Raw genomic sequence first — 19,946 nt, 5'->3', positions numbered from 1 at the left:
GTACACAAACTATACAAAGTTTGGTACAATCAGAATCTAAATGTAATGCGAGAACATATCAGTGGGATGTGGTAAAGAATAATCCAATTATTTTGCCCTGGATACCTCCCTCATGGCATGTCCAAAGGCCAGACATAGAAGGAGAGTGAGAGAAAGGAAGTAGCAGAGGGCTACCCCTCCACCAGGTGGCAAAGACCCCTGATTCATCATGTTTATAGCCTAGTTATAGCTGATCTGGAGGTTAATGTCTCATGCTGTATCATCTTTAAGTCTTATAAACTTGATCTTTTGGATTAGTAAAAAAAAACATAAACATATAACATAAACATAAACATAAAACATAAACATAAAAAAACAAAAACAAACCCTGAGTTGAGTTATAAACAAACTGAACAATATATACCATCTGGTGCCTTTATCACAAATCCATTTTCCTTACTTATTTTTCCAAAATAATCTTCCATCAAAATTTGGAATTTTAGAAGAACAAAAACGACAATGATCCAGGGCCAGCCCTGACTCTCTGCACCACTAGTTTAGTTGTGTAACTTAAATAAATTTCTTTGCTTCTCTATGTACAAGTTTCCTCATTTGTAGATGGGAATAATCATAGAGCCTAACATATGATCTAAGTTTAAGATAACCATATAAACTGATTAGCTGAGTGTCTGATATAGAATATTCAATAAATACTGGCTAATGTCATGATTGTATTCGAGGGTTAACTTTCCTGATTCTTGTATAACTACTGCTATCTGAGTTCCATCCCTACAGTAAAGAAATCCTCATGATTCAATTAATATATGCTCTTTTGTGATATTTCTGTACTCTATGTAGATCTTACCTCAAGTGTCAAAGAATCACCTACATGGTGGAGTTACATGAAAACTAAATCCTTCCCCAAGGAGATTCTGAGGAGATTCTGGCAACTGGCCCACAGGCTGAGTGCATTAGGGATACTTTAAAACGGTGCTTTGAGGCCGGGCGCGGTGGCTCATGCCTGTAATCTCAGCACTTTGGGAGGGTGAGGCGGGCAGATCATGAGGTCGGGAGATCGAGACCGCCTTGGCCTCCCAAAGTGCTGGGCTCACATGCCTGAGCCACCGCGCCCGGCCCCATGTATGGTAAAAGTTATTAATGGAACTCTGCCTCAATCCTCACTTCTCTTTGGATAATCAATCATAATTCTTACTGTTCTCCAATTCATCCCTCCACTCTTGTCAGTAGTAAGAACATATTAACAAGTGTAGTTCAGGGCATATGATCATCCACGTATAGCAGAGCTTAACTGAAAAAATATTGAATGTAGAAAATGAGGAAGAAATCAGATATCACCTTCATTAAAACAGACATGCTTTTTAATTATGTTAGACATAATAGTTTGGTGATTTAGGAAACAGAACAGAAATGCATGACCCTTTAGGCCCTAGACCTGCTACTAGCTCATAAGACTTGGTCAACTGTAATAGTCATTCATCCCTGAATGATTTCTTGGTCTTTCTTCTTTACCTACTGTAATCTTTCTTCCTACTAGATCTGCATGTTCACAGTATCACTTTTATCATTTCACTGATAAAACTTTCGGAATACTATTTAAACTCCTTTGCTGGAGGTTGGTCATTTATATCTTACTCAAGCTACTTTCAAGTGTCTACTCAATCTTCATTATGTGTTCAAAACTATTTATTAGGTACCTAGGTACTATACGCTAGACACTATGCTAGCTGATGAGCATACAGTGCAAAACAGAAAAAAAAAAAAAAAAAGCCTTTCCTCTGAGCGACAGTTAAAATGTCAAGCTTTCAGAACACTATAAGGGATCTAAGTGCCGTAGTCAGTAAGTGTGGGTAATCTGCCATGAGTAGTCCTGAATTGATACTTTCATCATTAATACCAGTGCCCTTTTCTAGAAATATTTGTTATCCTCATTTATATAAATTCTTATCTTTTAACTAGTGAGAATTCCACCCTATTCACAGTCCTCGTACTGACATATAGTTCATCCTAAATCTTCAGTTTTTAAAATCCTGGATCTCAGTCCCTTATGATGCTATGGTAATACTATGAGAATGATACTACATTCTGTACTTAATATAATTTTTATTGCTAAATATATGTTTAGTACAATAAACCATTATATATACATAACTGCTGAAAGATTCAAATAAATCAGGAGATCTAGCTTGAAAAGCCTAGATTTTTTTTGATTGTTTTTGTTTACCATTGTCTCCACTAGAAGTTTCCTTCCAAAATTACCTAAGGAGTTTTAACAATAAAGAGTAATGTAGTTAAATTTACTAGTAATCAATTACCTGAGGTTGAAATTTTTCTAGATTCTCAGAAACATAGCTGACAGGATGAGAAGTAGATGAAGTAGGAGAAAAATATTTAAATACATACACACACACACACACACACACACACATATGTGAGACATATATTCTAAGATTCCTAAAAGCATAGACCATCTCCACCAAATTCAGAATGATTAGAGTAATAAAGATGAGTTCAGAATAATTAAACAATGTAAATAAATGAGTGTTTGTGATTCTCAAAGTCTATTGTGTGTAAGAAACACACGAAGATCCTGTTACTGGGCTCCACTCCCAGAGTCTCTGATTCAGTAAGTCTAGGATAAAACCTCAAATTTGCATATTTTTTTGAGACAGGCTCTTACTCTGTCACATAGGCTGGAGTGCTGTGGCACAATCAGATCATATAGCTTGCTGCTGCCCCAACCTCCTAGATTCAAGTGTTCCCCCATCTCAGCCTCCTGAGTAGCTAGGACTACAGGCATGCACCACAACACATGGCAATTTTTTTTTTTTTTTAATTTTCTGTAGAGATGAGGTTCCACTTTGTTGTCCAGGCTGGTCTTGAACTCCTGGGCTCAAGCTGTCCTCTCTCCTAGGCGTCCCAAGGTGCTAAGATTACAAGTGTGAGCCACACGCACCAGGCCAAATTTGCATTTTTAAAAAGTTCCCAGGTGTGCTAATGCCAGTGGTTCAGGAATCACATTTGAGAACCACTGGTCTAGAAAGAAACAAATTCTACATGTAAACCAGCACATTCATCTAGCAGTTTTGCTTCATTTATGATACTCTAATTTTCCCAAGCAAATCTGTAAACTCCTTGAAGTCTTCGTATCTCCAAGAACAGCAATCTCTCCTTACACTAAGTGGATATTCTAATGAGTAAATAACAAATAAAAAGAAACATCTGAAAATGAGTAAAAACAACTCAACAATAATGATTAAAGTTTTCCAGGGACTTAAATAAATATTTGAGTGGGAAATGGTGGTTGGTTTAGATGTTAACTCTAAGCATAACGTAGACACCAAAAATTATTTTTCAGTTGTATCATTTGCTACATATTGAAATCATGATATGTAGAAAAATAAGGCTGGCTCTGACCTTTCACAGTTAATAGATGAGATGAGGTGAAAGGCAGCCAGCATTCTATTCATGCTTTGCTTTATGGAATTGTCCAAATCTCACCTAATATCCAAAAGCTACAGTTGCTCTTGTGAAGCCAGAAAGTGGCTGAGAAGAGAATGGAATCTCAAACTATGGTTCATTTAAGACTAGGCATTTTAATTTTTTTACTTTGCTACTTAAACAAAAAGTTGGATGTAATCCCAATTGAATTTTAGACTCCATAGATGTGCAAAATTTAGACTGAGCTAGTAATAGACCATACATATGTAACAAGTTCTGCTATTTTATACTAAAATTGTTGAATCCTTCATAATACTCTGAAGTAAAATGACTATCATATGAAAACTCATCCTCATTAAATTTTGAAAAAACCTGTTTAACACATACTGAAGGTCAGGACTACAATTTTAAAAATGACTCAAAAGATTTTTTAAGTGAACATCTTGAAATTTTCTAGAACAAGGATTAGCATTCTATTGCATTTATCATGTAATACAAACTATTTTAGAACTATTTTATCATCTGAAATTCCGGAGCTTATCTTTCATGATTATAAAATTCCAAAAATATTGGGGGCCTAAGTAGTTAAAATAATTTAAAAAAGGTGCAAAGTAAGCCTTTGATGAAAGCCTGTAGGAATCAGCTAATTTTCCAACAGATAATTTTAGGCTTATGAAGAAATGCTAGATGAAACAATGAAAGCAGTCATGGAAAGATCATGACTTTCTACTCTGGTAGAACTGGGTTTGAATCCAGACTCTGCCACCTAATAGCTCCATGATATAGAGAATTTACTTAATATCCTTTGCTCTCTAAAATGGGAATGATAACAATAACCTTATAGGATTAGGCAGTAACTTAATTGACATAGCACAGTGTCTGACTCATAATGGATATGGAAATGCTTTTTGAGAATGAATGTTAATTGTTCAATACAGAACTTTGTTTGTGGACTATGACTAAAATAGGTTTGTCTGAAAAGAAACAAGGATACTTTTTCACTCCAGATAAGTCACTTAGACAAGATAAGCCTTCAGTCTTCTAATCTATAAAATGTCGAGGTTGAGTTAGATGATTTCCCAGGGTACTTATTTTATTATTCTATTATATTCTAAACTGCTGCTCTAAGAAATTTCCAATTTAAATGATATTAAGATTATGTAGCAGATAAATTACCCTAATGTTAGCTATGAAATATCTGAAGGCTGTGGCTCTCAACCCTGGCTGTACATTAGAATCAACTGAGCAGCTTTAAAAAATACTCACATCCCCCAACTTACACAGAATATTAAAGAAGTACAGCTTTCACACTGATTTTTTTTTAAGTTGCATGGTGATTCTGATTGTAGTTAGGATTTAGAACCATCAGCTTCAAAGACAGCCATAAATATGCCAGCCGTAAGAGAAGTTAAGATCAGAAGTAGCAAGAATCCCATTCTGTTTCCCAGGCAAAGCATACCCTGATACACGTGTACCTCAAAGAATCTTTCCTTGAAGTCCCTCACCAAAACTCTATTCTCTTATTTCTGTCTATCACATAGCACCTTCAAACTCAATTTGTTCATAATCAAATTCATTTTTTCATTAATATCTGTTCTTTTGCATGATTTTCATTTCTGTTAAGAAAACCTCCATTTTCCAGTTTTTCAAGTTCTATTATTCTCCAGCTTGAAATTTAAGACTTTCTCTTCTACCATAATTCCTCAAAACCTGCCTGCATATGTACACACACATACACACACACACAAACACAACTACTCAACCAATTAATTTATATCTTACATTTAAAATTATTTTTCTGGTAAAGCTTCCTCTGAATTTCCCAAAACTAGGACACATGTCCTGATGTATGTGCTTATAGCTCCTGGTCCTTTCATCCATAAGAAATATGAATTCAGTGTTAGGTTTATTTCTATGATCTGTTGTTTAACATATATCTTCACCATTAGAATGTGAAGTCCATAAAGGCAAAGACAATGTTTTTGCTATTTATCCCTAGAAATAAGACGAAGTCCTCAACACGATAAGAATTCAATAAATATTTGTTGAATAAGTTAACTAAAGATTAAATTGTCTCTTTGTTATTGTTATTTGCACTTATTTAGTTATTGGTAAGTCTGAGCATCTTTTATTATGTCTATTGGTCTTGTGCATTTCTTCTGAGAATTAGTTTCACTATGGTATAATCATCCAGACTCATTCAAGTCCAGTAATCTATTCATCAGGAAACAGAGATCAGGTCTCCATTGATATAGGTGAAATTCTAACTGTCTCTTTGGTATAAAAATGTACAGTTCATCATCAAGAACTGCCATATAGGATAAAAACTTTCATCTGATTGACCTAATATCTTTAGGTTTGTGTATTTTCTGAAGTAAAGTCCTTTCAATCCGTATGCTTTGCAAGACTACAGAATTTTATGTGTGCAGATCTTTTAGTTATCTGCCATTCTGAAACTGGTTAGGGTCAGTGTGACTAGAATTCACAAGTCCTATATGTTGCACCATGAGGAAATTGGGTCTGGTTCTAGGGCACAGGATGGACTCTTATTCCAGTTCCTTCTCTCATGGTTTGTGAGACCCTGGCAAGCTCTTAGTCTTTTTTCTGCTCTTATTTCTTAATTGAAAAAGAAATAATTTAGACTAGATGCACTCTCTGCTCGGCTTATCTCTGACATTCTGTGATTATTAGAATTACTTACAATTTATTGTTGAGATTGGATTTTTCCTACAAATTCTGTGGAGTTAGGTGTCCTAGTCTTGCATGTACATGTGCACATATTTGGCACTTCAGCCTGTGTGACAGAGACCCCATCTCAAAATAAAAACATTAAAAAATTAACAAAAAAATAAAAATCTCTGATGCAAATGGTTCTTAGCCTTAAATATGCAGGAAAGGTGCATAAGATTAAACACTATTGAAGCCAATAGTATTCATATACTCAAACTACTATAAAAGTTTGTTTTTAATGTTAGGATCAACCTATAAACAAAAACTGATGTCTCAAGCATAGTAGAAAAACCATGTATGTGCATATGATAGAAAATTATCAAAGTTGGAAAATGCCTTTATTTGGGAAACATTCTATCTTTTTTCTGTAAGAGATCACTTAATAGTTTTCTATTGCTGTAGAAAATTACTACAAACTTAGCAGCTTAAAATAATACTACGTTATTATCTCATAGTTCTTGTGGGTCAGATATATAGGCATGGCTTAGTTGGTTTCTTTGTTCAGGTTCTCAAAAGGCTTCAACCAAGTGTTGGCTAGGCTTAGTCTCTTATGAGGCTCAGGGTCTTCCAAGCTCATTTGGTTGTCACCAGGATTCATTTCCTTGCAGCTGTACAACTCATGAAACCTTGATTCTGCAAGGCCAGGAGGAGAGAGAGAGAGCATCTGCTGCTTCTAGTCTCTTCTCTTTGGAATCCTTTTAAGGATTCCCCCTGATAAGGTCACTTAAGGAGACAGGGAATGTAAGGAATTGAGATTCATCTTAGAATTCTGCATACCACATTCACACATAGTCTATAACATAATCTGAATGAGTCTTCTATATCAGCACTTCATTTTGGACACTATTCCAAATGGTATGAATGTTTAATTTCAACTGCTATTTTGAACATTTTATGAAAGTTATGAATATTTAATTTTAACTGCTTACTGGAACTAAAAATTTACTTTTAATTGGTCTAATAACTGTAATAAATATTTTTATCAGTTATTAACTCTAAGAATCTCTTGAAACTTAGGGTCCTAAGTTAAAATGTAAAATAACCCAGTCCTCCAATATACCTGCTTTTATCACTTGCATACGATACTGTAAGAATACACTTTTTGTAAAACTTAGCAAAGAGACTACTTGTTTTCACGTGAGAAAATAAATAAAAGTGCAGAAAGAATATCTACAAAACGACTGCATTTTTATTTATTTTTCTTTTATATTATGAACTTTACAAAGCATTTTGTCGGGGTTCAGAACATCAAAATGTTGCATATTCCCAAGTGCAATTTCATTCTTTGTGGCAAAACACCCATAAGTAATATTTTAACATGTGTCTAAAGTTAATTATTCTTATAGAAACATTACATGATTTTTAAAAAGCACACACAGCCTTTGAAGCAAGGCTGCTTGGGTTGAACCCCAGTGCCATCACTAACCAGTTACATGACACTGGACATGTTTCATATTATTCTGGGGTCTCATCTTTTTTTTTTTTTTTTTTTTTTTTGAAACACAGTCTCGCTCTGTCGCCCAGGCTGGAGTGCGGTGGTGCCATCTAGGCTCACTGCAAGCTCCGCCTCCCAGGTTCACGCCATTCTCCTGCCTCAGCCTCCCGAGTAGCTGGGATTACAGGCGCCTGCCACCATGCCTGGCTAACTTTTTGTATTTTTAGTAGAGACCGGTTTCACCGTGTTAGCCAGGATGGTTTCGATCTCCTGACCTCACGATCCGCCCGCCTCGGCCTCCCAAAGTGCTGGGATACAGGCGTGAGCTACTGTGCCCGGCCGGGGTCTCATTTTTCTTAGCAATAAAGTAAGCCATAATAGGTACCAGACTCAATAGGATTATGTAGAAGATTAACTTTTTAGTTATATTTGTTTCTATACACTGAGAAAGAGCCTAATAGTTAGCATTAATATGGGTATATATGTGTATGTATATGCATATATGTTTGTGTTAAATATATATTTATGTATTTTTAAATCCATACATAACAATTATGCCTTTCAATTCTAGACTTGTCCTTTTGTTTGCATGTACCAAATAAGGAAATCAGTAACTAGCTATTAAAGCACAAAGACAAAAATAATAGCAATATTGCTTTAAAAAATATCTGATGTCCCAGCCTGTGCAACATAGCAAAACCCAGTCTCTACAAAAAAATACAAAAATTAGCCAGGCATAGTGAAATGTGCCTGCAGCGACAGTTACTCAGGAAGTTGAGGCAGGAGGATTGCTTGAGCCCAGAAGGCAGAGATTGCAGTGAGCCATAACTGTGTCATGGCACTCCAGCCTGTGTGACAGAGTGAGACCTCATTACAAAATAAATACATTAAAAAAAATTAAAAATTAAAAAAAAATTAAATCTCTGATGCAAAAGGTTCTTAGCCTTAAATCTGCAGGAAAGGGTGCATAAGATTAAACACTATTGAAGCCAATGGTATTTATATACTCATACTACTATAAATGTTTTTTTGTTTGTTTGCTTGCTTTTGAGACAGAGTATTGCACTCTCGCCCGGGCTGGAGTGCAGTGGCAGGAACTTGGCTCATTGCAGCCTCTGCCTCCCATGTTCAAGCAATTCTCCTTGCTACAGCATCCCAAGTAGCTGGTATTACAGGCGCCCAAGACCAAGCCCAACTAATTTTTTTGTATTTTTACTGGAGATGGTGTTTCACTATGTTGGCCAGGCTGGTCTTGAACTCCTGACCTCGTGATCCACCCGCCTCAATCTCCCAAAGTGCTGGGATTACAGGCATAAGCCACCGTGCACAGCCTACATGTTTGTTGTTAATGTTGGTATCAACCTATACACAAAAACTGATGTCTTAAGCATGGTAGAGAAACTAGAATGTAAGGTTAGCAAACTTGAAAATGCAAAAGTAAAGTTAGAGCTTGTAGGAAACAGCTCAGCAAATAAGAAAGAGAAGATAGAAAACATTGCCAATAAAAAAGATGTTTTACTCAGGCCACTAACTTACTGGTGAAGCCAAGGAGCTCATTAATTATACAAAAAAGATGGTTTCTATAGTTTAGACTATTAAAATTCCACTTTTGGACCAAAGGTAAAAATTGACAAGGGTAGGGTCACAATTAGCATGTGGAGTGTTTGTGCTAACTGTGATACTTTTAGATAAAGATTTCTCAAGATCTAGGCAGACAGAGGACTGGGACCTGTAGCTGGGTGAGTAGGGCCAAACTGGCTTAAAACCACTAGCATATGCAACAGGATGCCTCTACATAGCAAAAACCTGTACACTCATAGCAAAAATGAAATGTCTTATAGCATGTCATATTCTTCCTGCATTCAGTCCCCGCATGGAGACTGTTTCTGGTTAAATGACCCCATGCACCCTATGAATCTAAGTGCCATGAAAAGTATCTACATAATGATGCCACCATTACTACTGCATGTATCCTAAAACCAGGCCTCTCCCCTGGGAGAGTAGCAAGGTGTCAGGTGGTGCCATGAGAAATGCAATAACACAAGCTCAACCAGGAAGCCTCATAGTTCCAGGTGGAGTCTGTTCTGTCTTCTATTGGGCAGGATTTTCTTGCTTATCCTTTCTGTTTAGGCTTCAGGTTCTGCCATATTGCTATGCACTCTCTCTCCCACCTTTGATCTCCTTTCCTTTCTTCTTTAATACATCAACTAGCAACTATCCCAATTTAGAAGCATTCCTTAGGCAGGAAAGAAATTATTGTCCAATCGTTCCAGAGCGATTCTTCAGCCAAAATGACCAACATAGTGTTTTGCCAGACAGAGGGGGTTTTCTCTCTTAAGAGGTATTCTGACTCCAACCCCTAATTTTTATTTCTCCTATACATATGTTGCATGATTTATGTTTTAAGAAGTTTGAATAACTTGCAAAGCCTCAAATTCAATAATGACTAGAGCAATCCTAGTCTTAAGGTTGGGAGATGAACATGAATCAATTAAGAATTCAAAAATTTTTTCTAAAATACTTTAAAAACTTTGACCACAAACCTTTGTTGGAAGACTTGGAAACACAGAATCAACTGCAGAAAAAATTGGCGGGGGGGGGGGTGGGTGAGGGTGGGGATGGTGGTTAATTTTGTCTTAATCCTCTTAAGAATGGAAAAACTTTAAAAAATTAACTTAAAGCTTCCATAACCACCAAGAAAAGCAAAATTTGTTCGTATTATCCAGTTAAAACGATCATAGATTTTTTAAAAATTCCATTTGTTGTACCTAATTCTTTGATCATCAGCTGGATCATTAATTTAAAAACAATTATACCATTGCCCATTCTCAAATATAAGATGATAAACATCAGTTTATTAACTTAATGATCCAAGTAAAGAAACAATACAACTTAGCTTTTGTTTTCAGAAATGCAGGAGTAGAACTCACTTATAGGTCAAGCACAGCATGAAAGAACAAAAATCTGCAATATCTAAAAGTCCACTACAAATAAAATATGATGCATGCAAATGCAGGATCCTCTAGAGGCCAGGAAAGAACAGCAGGAGAATTTGCTTAAGACGTGCAGTTCTTATCCTATCTAATTAAAGAATTAGAAGAAAAATGAAGCACCACAGTAATGACATGCTTTTGGTATTTAAAAGCATCTCTGGCATGAAAGCTTTATCTCTGCCTCATTTACTTTACAAATTCTAAAATATAGACATGGCAAGAGCCCAGATTAGAATTGGAAAATTAAAAACTTTTTTCTCCTTTTTGAAGGGTTTATTTCAGAGATGCTAAAATTGGATTATATGAAAATATAGCATAAATTAGAGAGGAGTCTAACCTTGCTATCATCTGTACTTAAAAAACTGACTATATAATCGGCATCAATAAGGCACTCAGTTGGGAGTATAAGATGTAGAATAACCAAGACAAAGCTCCCTAACTTACTCCAAATTAAGATGGAGAGTTTTTTTTTTTTTTCTTTTTGTTTCTCTTTTATATTCTCTGGAAAACCAAAGGCCAGTTTCAAATTTAATGAAAAGTCTCCCAGGATGGGATGAGTATAAGAGTCTATGCTATAAAGTTGAAAGGCTCTAGAAATGAGGTAGGTTATACAAAGTTTGGGTAGATTTATTCACAACCTTCTTATTTATGGGCTTATTCATATACTATGTATTATTTTATGTATTTATTAACAGGATCTATGTGTCATTTTCCCCAATTTAAGAAAGCAAGGCAGCAACTTTTACACTTTTGTTTCTTATGTGTTTTTCAGTGAACATCTACTGAGTGTAAACTACAGAGCAAGCTCCAGCTGAGGTGTTGAAGATGTGCAGGGGAGCACAGAGGAGAACCCTGCTTAGGTTGATGTGACTGCCTAACATCAAAGACAATACTGAGGCAAAGGAGGTCCCCCAAACACCTACAATCACTATGACGAGAAATTTGTCTTGAAATCTGAAAGATGAGTTAAAATAACCTGGTAGGTTGCTTCCCCTACCGCCCCGCCATTTGTGCTAATATTTCAACTGATCTTTAATTAGGAAAAAGAAGAGAAAAAGAAAAAGAAAATGACTTCTAATATCGGAAGGTTCTTTATTCAACACAGCACTCTAGGACATTGTAAACAAAGGGCTAAATAGGAAATCTTGCCATATAATTTGGCACTAAACATTTATTCAACATGTATTTTAAAGTACTTGTTATGCATATGAGGTTTAAAATATAGTAAGGTACATAGGATATGTATACAAGAAATTGTAATAAAGAATAGAATAAAATGTATGGAAAGAGAGGTACAGATAGAATCTTAAGCAGTGTTCAGAGAAAAACAGATCCCTTATGTGCAGCTGCTAAGGAGCGGTAGGGTAAAAAGGGTTATAGTTAAATTTTCATATATTCATTTGTTTCAGTGAAATTTAAAAGTTGGCATTTTGGTCAATTTGGATTTTTCCTAAATGCTTATCATGAATGAAAATAACAAAGAAAATCTGATAGGATGACCATAATACATTACTGAAATTTTAATACTCAAATCATTATCCAGGAGCGTCCCCAAAGGTGTGTAAAAATAACTACATTAAATGGTGATTGTGAGTGGGTGGTTGCTGCTATCCACAAACTGCATATCAGAAGGTCCCCAAAATACTGTTCATTTATTCAATAGTAGTCAATGTATTTCTTCCCTCAGTACTCTTCTATCCTGTTCCCTTTGTATGACAGGCTGATTATTATTTCCCAGAACTGTTGACAAAGACAATCTTAAGCTGCTTCTTTTACTCTTTTTCATACTGCAACGATCTAAAGGAGGCATTGATGCACATGTAAACCCATAAATCAGGTTCTGACTGAAGAAAAAGAATGTCAGACATTTGATTTCAGGATTATGGTACTACATGAGAAAGCTGTAGTTGTATCACAGTGCAGCTTAATTCTGGAAAGCTTCTCTTTTACTTTCCTCCATATGTTTAAAAATTACAGATTCCAGTGACATACATTATAATATATGCATAGAGTAAGAAATTAAGGAATTATATTATTGACTCCTGCAATAGGTTAATTTTCCTTACATTATTTTCATTTTTGGTTTTAATTAAGGAGAGCAAAGGAGATGTGTTATTTAAAAATGCATTTATAGCTGACATGCATTATGTTTAGGAGACAAAAAGACAACAGAAGCATTCTCCAGATAATAAAGTATAATAAATAAGTGTCAAGGTCATGAAGTGTCATTGTTATTTGGGAGGAATTATTGTTAATTAGCATCATAATTAAATAAAAATATTTCAACAAAGGAAGTACACATGCAAAATCCTACAGATACTGTTGAATATAAAATAAACCCTCTTGATCTAGAAATGCTAGGCTAAAGCTAGAGAACTGTTTGTTGTTTAGCTAATATTGACCCATCTAACAGTCTGACCTTCCTTTTTTTAAAACAAATTCCATTGTTTAGAGAATCTACACTTTTTTTTTTTTTTGCTCCTTACTGATAATTTCTTTAAGAATGAGCATATAGTGAGATTCCTCTTGAGATATGAAGAAAAACTTCCTAAGGGGCTTCTGAGAAAGGTTTCTTCAGTGATAAATAGAGACTCACAGACAGATGGGGCCTTTTCTCTTCCACTGAACACTAGAGTCTCCCTGGGTTTCCTAAAAAGAGCAGCCATCATGCAGTCACCAGGAGTGGCAGCTGAGGACAAAGTCAACCAGATGCAGAGGCAAAGTAGAAAGAATATGTAGTAGATGGAATGATGGTCTCAAAACATGGTCAACATCCTAATCCTTGACATCCTAATCCTTGAATGTTTGAATGTTGCCTTATAGGGCAAAAGAAACTTTTCAGAGATGATTAAGTGAAGATATTGAGATGGGAAGATGAGCGGAGATTATTTGGGTGGACCCTACATATAATCACAAGTGTTTTTAATAAACAGTGGGGCAAAGGTAGATTTTACCATAGAGAGGAGAATTTAATGTAAACAGTGGAGCAAAGGTAGATTTTACCATAGAGAGGAGAATTTAATGTGATAGAAGCAGAGAGAGAGACTTGAAGATGCTACACTGCTGGCTTTGAAAATGGAGGAAGAGGCCCTAAGCCAAGAAACGCAGGTCTAGAATCTGGGAACAGAAAGGAAACAAATTCTCCTCTACAGTCTCAGAAGGGAAAGCAGCCCTGAAGATACCTTCACTTCACACAGTGAAACTTATTTCAGACTTCTGGCCTCCAGGACTGTACAAAAATAATTTTGTGCTGTTTTAAGGCATTAGGTTTGTGGAAATTTGTTGCAGAAGCCAGAGGAAACTAATGGAGATGTAAAGAAAATTTGAAAGAGCCACTGAATTAATGCACCTTGGAGCCACTCATTTATAGTACTGATAGGTGCACCGGGGAATTATCTGAGTGGCAGTGATGGCTGTTTTCTGCAGTAAAGATCTGGTTAATGGGTTTACATTTTTGCTGAAGTTACTGGACCTTCTAAATTTCCATGCACTAAGTAGCCTTAGAGTAAGCTCTCCATTATTTTAAGTAATTTTGGTACCTATATTATGAAAAGTTCTAAGGCGTTAATCATAACCCAGGAAAAATGTAAATCATTCATCATAATTTTATTATAATTAATCCTGAAAGCTATCCTCATAAAAGACAGCACATTTTCAATTGCCCAAGTAAAAGATACTGAGGAGACATGTTGAATCTATTTTTCTCTCACACTTCACCTATAATCTGTCAGCACATCCTTCAGCTCTGCCTTCAATGTCTCTGAAATCAGACTACTTGTCTCTCCCCATTCTTAATGCCACTATCCTAGTCCAAACCACCTTATAGTGTTAGCCTTCAGCTGTTCTTCCTGACATCACCCTTATAAAAATATATACAATGGATCATGTTATTCTGCTCAAAACCTTCCAATACCTTCTTATTTCTCTTGGAATAAAAGCAAAAGTCTCAAAATTGTCTACAAAGATCATATGTTCTGTACAGCCTAGATATCAGAGTGAAGAAGACACAAGCTAAGTTCAGAAGACTGACCCAAAATAGCCCACAGAAAACATGTAACATAAGAGAGGAACCAACTGTTATTTTTGGGCAATCTTAGGGTTGGTTGCTACCCAACAAAATCTAGTGAAATCAAATGAAATATGTCAAAAATATCCCTTTTTTGTTCTTTTTTTTAACCACCTGAAATCATACACTAATTAATTTATTTCACTTTCCGGCACTCTCCTGATGAATGACTGTAGGATTTTTCTGGTTTTTTTCCCACTATTGTATTAAGCCCCCAACACATAAAATACAGTTTCTTCCATTTAATGTTACTGAATGAGGAACACTTAATGAGTGTTATAATGTGTGTATATAAATTAATGTTACATTAGTTAGTAAGTTACATAAAAGAATAAGTCACTACAAATAATGGCCAATACTACCCACTTTTGTATTCCAGATGATCGTTTACATTAAAATGTTCATTCAATATTTGTTGAATGAATAATTTCTCATAAACTGGACATATAAAGCAAAGAATAGGAACCCTATGAAGGAAGTTTTATTGATGTCACTTTAAATATTATAATTTCAGTAGTATAACCAGGATCATGCAGATAATGGCTGATACAGAATTTCATTCTTGAAATCTCTGGCCTTGAATTCTTTATTTACTGCTTCCACATCAAAATTAAGTACACAACTAGAAAGTTCAACAAAATATTGGGGTTTTCCTGAAAGAGGTATAGAAAAAAAATTGGAAAAATCTGTACTTCATTATCTTGTAAATAATGATTCTTTTTCCTTAGACTAATGTGCAGTTTTTTCTCTGTATATCAATTTAAAAACAGACACACACATTAGAAATGGACATTGTTTCAAGTTACACAGAATTAACAATGTTTTAGAGGAGGAGATCCAGCATTTGATATTATTTACTGTAGATTCTTCAGAAACAAACAAACAAACAAAAAGGCTAAAAAAGTAAAATCATGTTAGAAAAACTTTATTCACACTTGCTCCGTCATTGAGTTTAGGGTACTCCTTGGGAGTTTATACAGTCTAACAGTAAGATAAAAGGAAGTACTGCATTATAAAGTGGGCAGTAACTCTATGAATCCCCTTTCTCCCAATGATGGCAAAAGCTTAAATTATACATCCATTTTCCAAAGTTTGGGAAAATTCACTGTTAAGTTATACTCCTTGGGGATGTTTTGAGATGTAATTCTAGCCTTCATTGGTGGAAAGAACAGCCACTTGTCTCCAGAGTGACTGCTGATGACTTTTGCAAAGACACCAAGGTGAGACATGGAGTTAGATAGGTCTTACTACTGATTTGTTGAAATGTTCTTAAGAACAGCAAGGAATAAATATTGTGGGCAAAATGTTTTCTGCATTTCTTACTGTGGCTGCTCAGTAATATGCCTTCTGCAAACCCACAATTTAAATGTGTGACAGATTTTCACTGATTTTCCATTACTTATGGCATATTCTGTAATAAACATTGAGCATGACAAGTGTCCAGGAATCTACAAAGTTCTATCGACATTATTGCAAAATATATGAAACATTTGGCTGAATTGGTGTCTTGATTGGAAATTGGCAATATCTCATTTTTATATTGGTCGTTTCAGTAAACACTGCCCAAAAACCTTTTTCCCCCAATTTCCCAAGTTTATTGATAAAGAGTAAGAGAGATACCAGCCAGGCTAAACCTCAAATGAGTTGATAATGTTCAGTGGTTCTGAGTACAATGAGATGTTCATCTACTGAAAATACAGGAAGAAAAAAATTCCATTAAGATAAAATATCTAATTTGAAAAAGGCAAAAAGATGGGGAAAAGAGTCACATTATTGGGTGGTTACAAGCTAAAGCATAAAAACCATTAAAAACAATTATTTTATGTGGTGCTTTCCACAATTTGGACAATGACTGTAAATCAAGTCAACTCAAAAGCCTTATTTTTTTCCCAGAAAACATTTGCATTTTTAACTGAAAACAGTCAAACTCCTAAAAAATGACTGATGTATCCATTTGTTTTGATTTTATGCATACATTTCTCTGGACATTTTCTTATCTCATTAGAAAATTCTAAATATTTATAGTTGGAAAAGACCTCAGAGACCGTTTAATCTAACCTCTACTTTATAGAGATAAGCAAATAGGCTCAGAATTTCTAAGAGGTAAATTATGTAGCTAGAATGTATCAGAAATTAGGTGGATTGTAATTTCTGTCTTTTCATTTCAGGCCAGTGCTATTTTCTCTTCACTTTACCAACTATCTTTGATATCTGTAACCTAAATGACAAATTAAATGCTTATTTACTGATACTAAATGGAGTAGCAATAATGAAAATAGGTTTTGGAATGCCACGTTTGTTTATTGTATGGTTTGACATCCATTTGTTTTCCTTAAGAATAAATATAATATCAATTTACCATAGTAAGTTCTTCTAGTCAGATGGATTTTTCTCAATACATTTATGGTAATTTAATATGACATACTGATAAAAGAGGAAAACTTAATTGTTGAACATCTTTACAAAAACAGTTTTGGCCTTTAATCATTGTTGAAAATCTCTAAAGGATATTGTATACATGTATTGCCTTAATGTCTATTTTCGCTTTACTTTAGCACACACACACACCCTTTAATGTTTTGTGCTATGTGCTCCTTTTTCCTAAAAACAAAGACCATCAAACAATTCTGGATATTTTAAGATTTCGGTTAACACCAATTAAAGACATAAAATTAGTTTCATTGCTAAAAGAGCAAGAGCCGTAACACCTAAGCTTCAGTTTCACCCAAACTATAGGTGATTTTCAAATTTATTAAAACCTGAGGTGATTGCTTTTAGCACATGGAGAAATTACCTAGAATATCAATTACCATCATTGTTAGAGAAGTAGTTGTTCAAGTATTTGTGATAAGCCAAAAACAACAAAACTAAATCAGTCCCAGCTCCACCAGTTTGAGTAAGACCTGCTTTCTCTTAGGTTCTCCGATTACTCCCTTCTCTGTGATTACACAGCATTCACATACTTGTATTAAATATCTTATTTGTTTACATCACTCTCTGTTTCCTTAGTATGGTAGGCAGAATGGTCCTTCAATATATCCATATTCTATTTCCTGGGTCTTGTAAATATGCTACTTTACATGGCAAAAGGAATTCTTCAGATGTAATTAAAGTATGAACTTTATGATATTGACATCATCCTACGTTACCCTTACCCGGGTGGGTCCAATCTATTCACATGAGCCTTGAAAGCAGAGAACTTTCCCTGGCTGGAGCAGAAGAGATGTGGCAGAAGAAGTCAAATTTGAATTGTGTGTGGGGCTTTATGTACCTTTGCTGTTTTGAAGATGGAAGGGAGAGCAATTAACTGCTTCCTCAGATCTCAGACTAACTGTCCACATTGACCAAGAGAATAATCTTCATTTTCTCAGTGTAAGGTTCCTTACAGACAGTGATTCTAAAGGACAGACAGAACCACATGGCAACATAATTACACAAGTACACAACTATTTATCACCACTAAACATGAACCACAGCTGGGAGAAAGCACAAGATTATGCCCATAAAGATGATTCAAAGTATACACAATCAGCTAATTTAATATTAGATAAAGTGTTTTCTATTCAATTGCATTCTTGTTCTGTGTAAAAATAACGTCTGGATTCTTTAAATTTCTATTTACTTCATTAAGTAATATTGAAACCAACCCAATAGTCACATAAGTAGTTCTTTTGGATAAAAATAGAAATTGACCCTTCTGGTATCAAAGCTTGAAACTTATATTCATTTTATCTGAGTTCCTTCTTCAGGAAAGGACCCTCCCTCACCCAGCCATGCCTCTCAAAAAGCATCCAAGAACTGAGACTCACCAGATCACTCACTTAGACATCTCATTTTGTTTCCTTACCCCAACCTAATTTGTATTTTCTAACACATGGTTAAATTACTTCTCTGCTATATAAACCCCTAACTCGAGTCAGTTATGGATCTGGAGTTGAGACTGATCTCCCATATCCTTGGCTGCAGCACTCGATTAAAGTCTTCTTTCTTGTCAATACTCTACTCCTTGCCTGTCATTGGCTCTCTGTGCAGTGAGCTGCAAGACCTAGATTGAACCATCAATGTTTCAATAACAATGTCATTGGCACAGGAAGGGACACCTCAGGTATTTGGGAGTGAGATATAAGTAGCTCAGCCTCTGCACAATCCTCAGTTTACTGTAGTGAAATTCCAGGCATGGTTTTCACTGTCATTGCTTCTGAGGTAGCAAAAATAAATATAGTGATGATTGACCTCTCTTAGATTGTTTCTTTTTTCTTAAGGTTTTGTTGACCACTTCAGGTTCTCCTGAATTCACTACATTTATTGATTTTATTTCTGTAATTAAGGTTACAATATTTCCCATTCTTCATTAGAAAAGAAGAGTTTGACAATGCCTATCCACTTCAAACAGTGCTACTCATACTTTTTGATTGATAAGCCCCTAGTAACACAGTATGGTAAACATGAGTTTCCAGGGAACATAGAGCACAAATGGAGAAAGTCTGCATCACAAATTTTATATGTATATATAAAATTTGTATATATATAAAAAATATATATATATTTATTATACTTTAATTTCTAGGGTACATGTGCACCATGTGCAGGTTTGTTACATATGTATACATGTGCCATGTTGTGTGCTGCAACTGCATGAGAAAACTGAATTTTATTTTTAATTTAATTTGTGGCACCATCTATAACATTATTTTTGTAAGTATTTGAATCATATAAATAAAAATAAACTACAAGAAACTGTACCATTTTGTCCTTCAATTTTGTATATCCCTTTGCACACCAAGTGTGGGAGGCATAGACTTAGACTATCTTCTTTCACTTGCCTCATGATTCTAAGAAAAAGCAGAAGTTAGGCAAACATACTCTGTTTGGCCTGGGTCTTTCTTCCAGCAAGTATTTCTTCCAGTAGGGAAAGTGAATTCCCAGGGTGAGCCTGAGTAACAGTGATGCTTAGAGTTTAGAGATGGCACATCTCTGTAATGAGTTGTGTTTTTTTTTCCCCTAAAAATATGCAAGTTGCTGGTGTACACTCTAGGATAAAATAATGTGTGAATACAGAAATGAATCAATAATCACTCAATTTACAAATCATATTCATATGGAGTAATGTGACTAATTCTTGGCTCTGTACTAAAAGTAAAACTATGAGTTTCAACTCTAGCTCTTTAATTACAGCTACTGGAAAATGACAGGAATTTTGGTACAGTAAGTATCTGCTTGAATGTTTACTTCTGATTATGTCAGCTCTAGTCCAACCACTTGCAAACATTTCAGACATAGAAAT

At 35.2% G+C, this 19,946-nt stretch overlaps 1 protein-coding gene across 35 annotated transcripts in view; it reads right to left on the bottom strand.

Moving 5' to 3' along the window:
- PTPRD (protein tyrosine phosphatase receptor type D) overlaps positions 1-19,946 on the bottom strand; it is a 2,309,829-nt gene that overhangs the window by 1,977,768 nt on the left and 312,115 nt on the right. The window lies entirely within an intron of this gene.

The sequence above is a fragment of the Pan troglodytes genome, chromosome 11, assembly GCF_028858775.2.
Source record: "Pan troglodytes isolate AG18354 chromosome 11, NHGRI_mPanTro3-v2.0_pri, whole genome shotgun sequence".
Classification (NCBI taxonomy): Eukaryota; Metazoa; Chordata; class Mammalia; order Primates; family Hominidae; genus Pan; species Pan troglodytes.
Note: the sequence above shows the minus strand (reverse complement) of the source record. Positions and strands in the feature narration are given on the sequence as shown.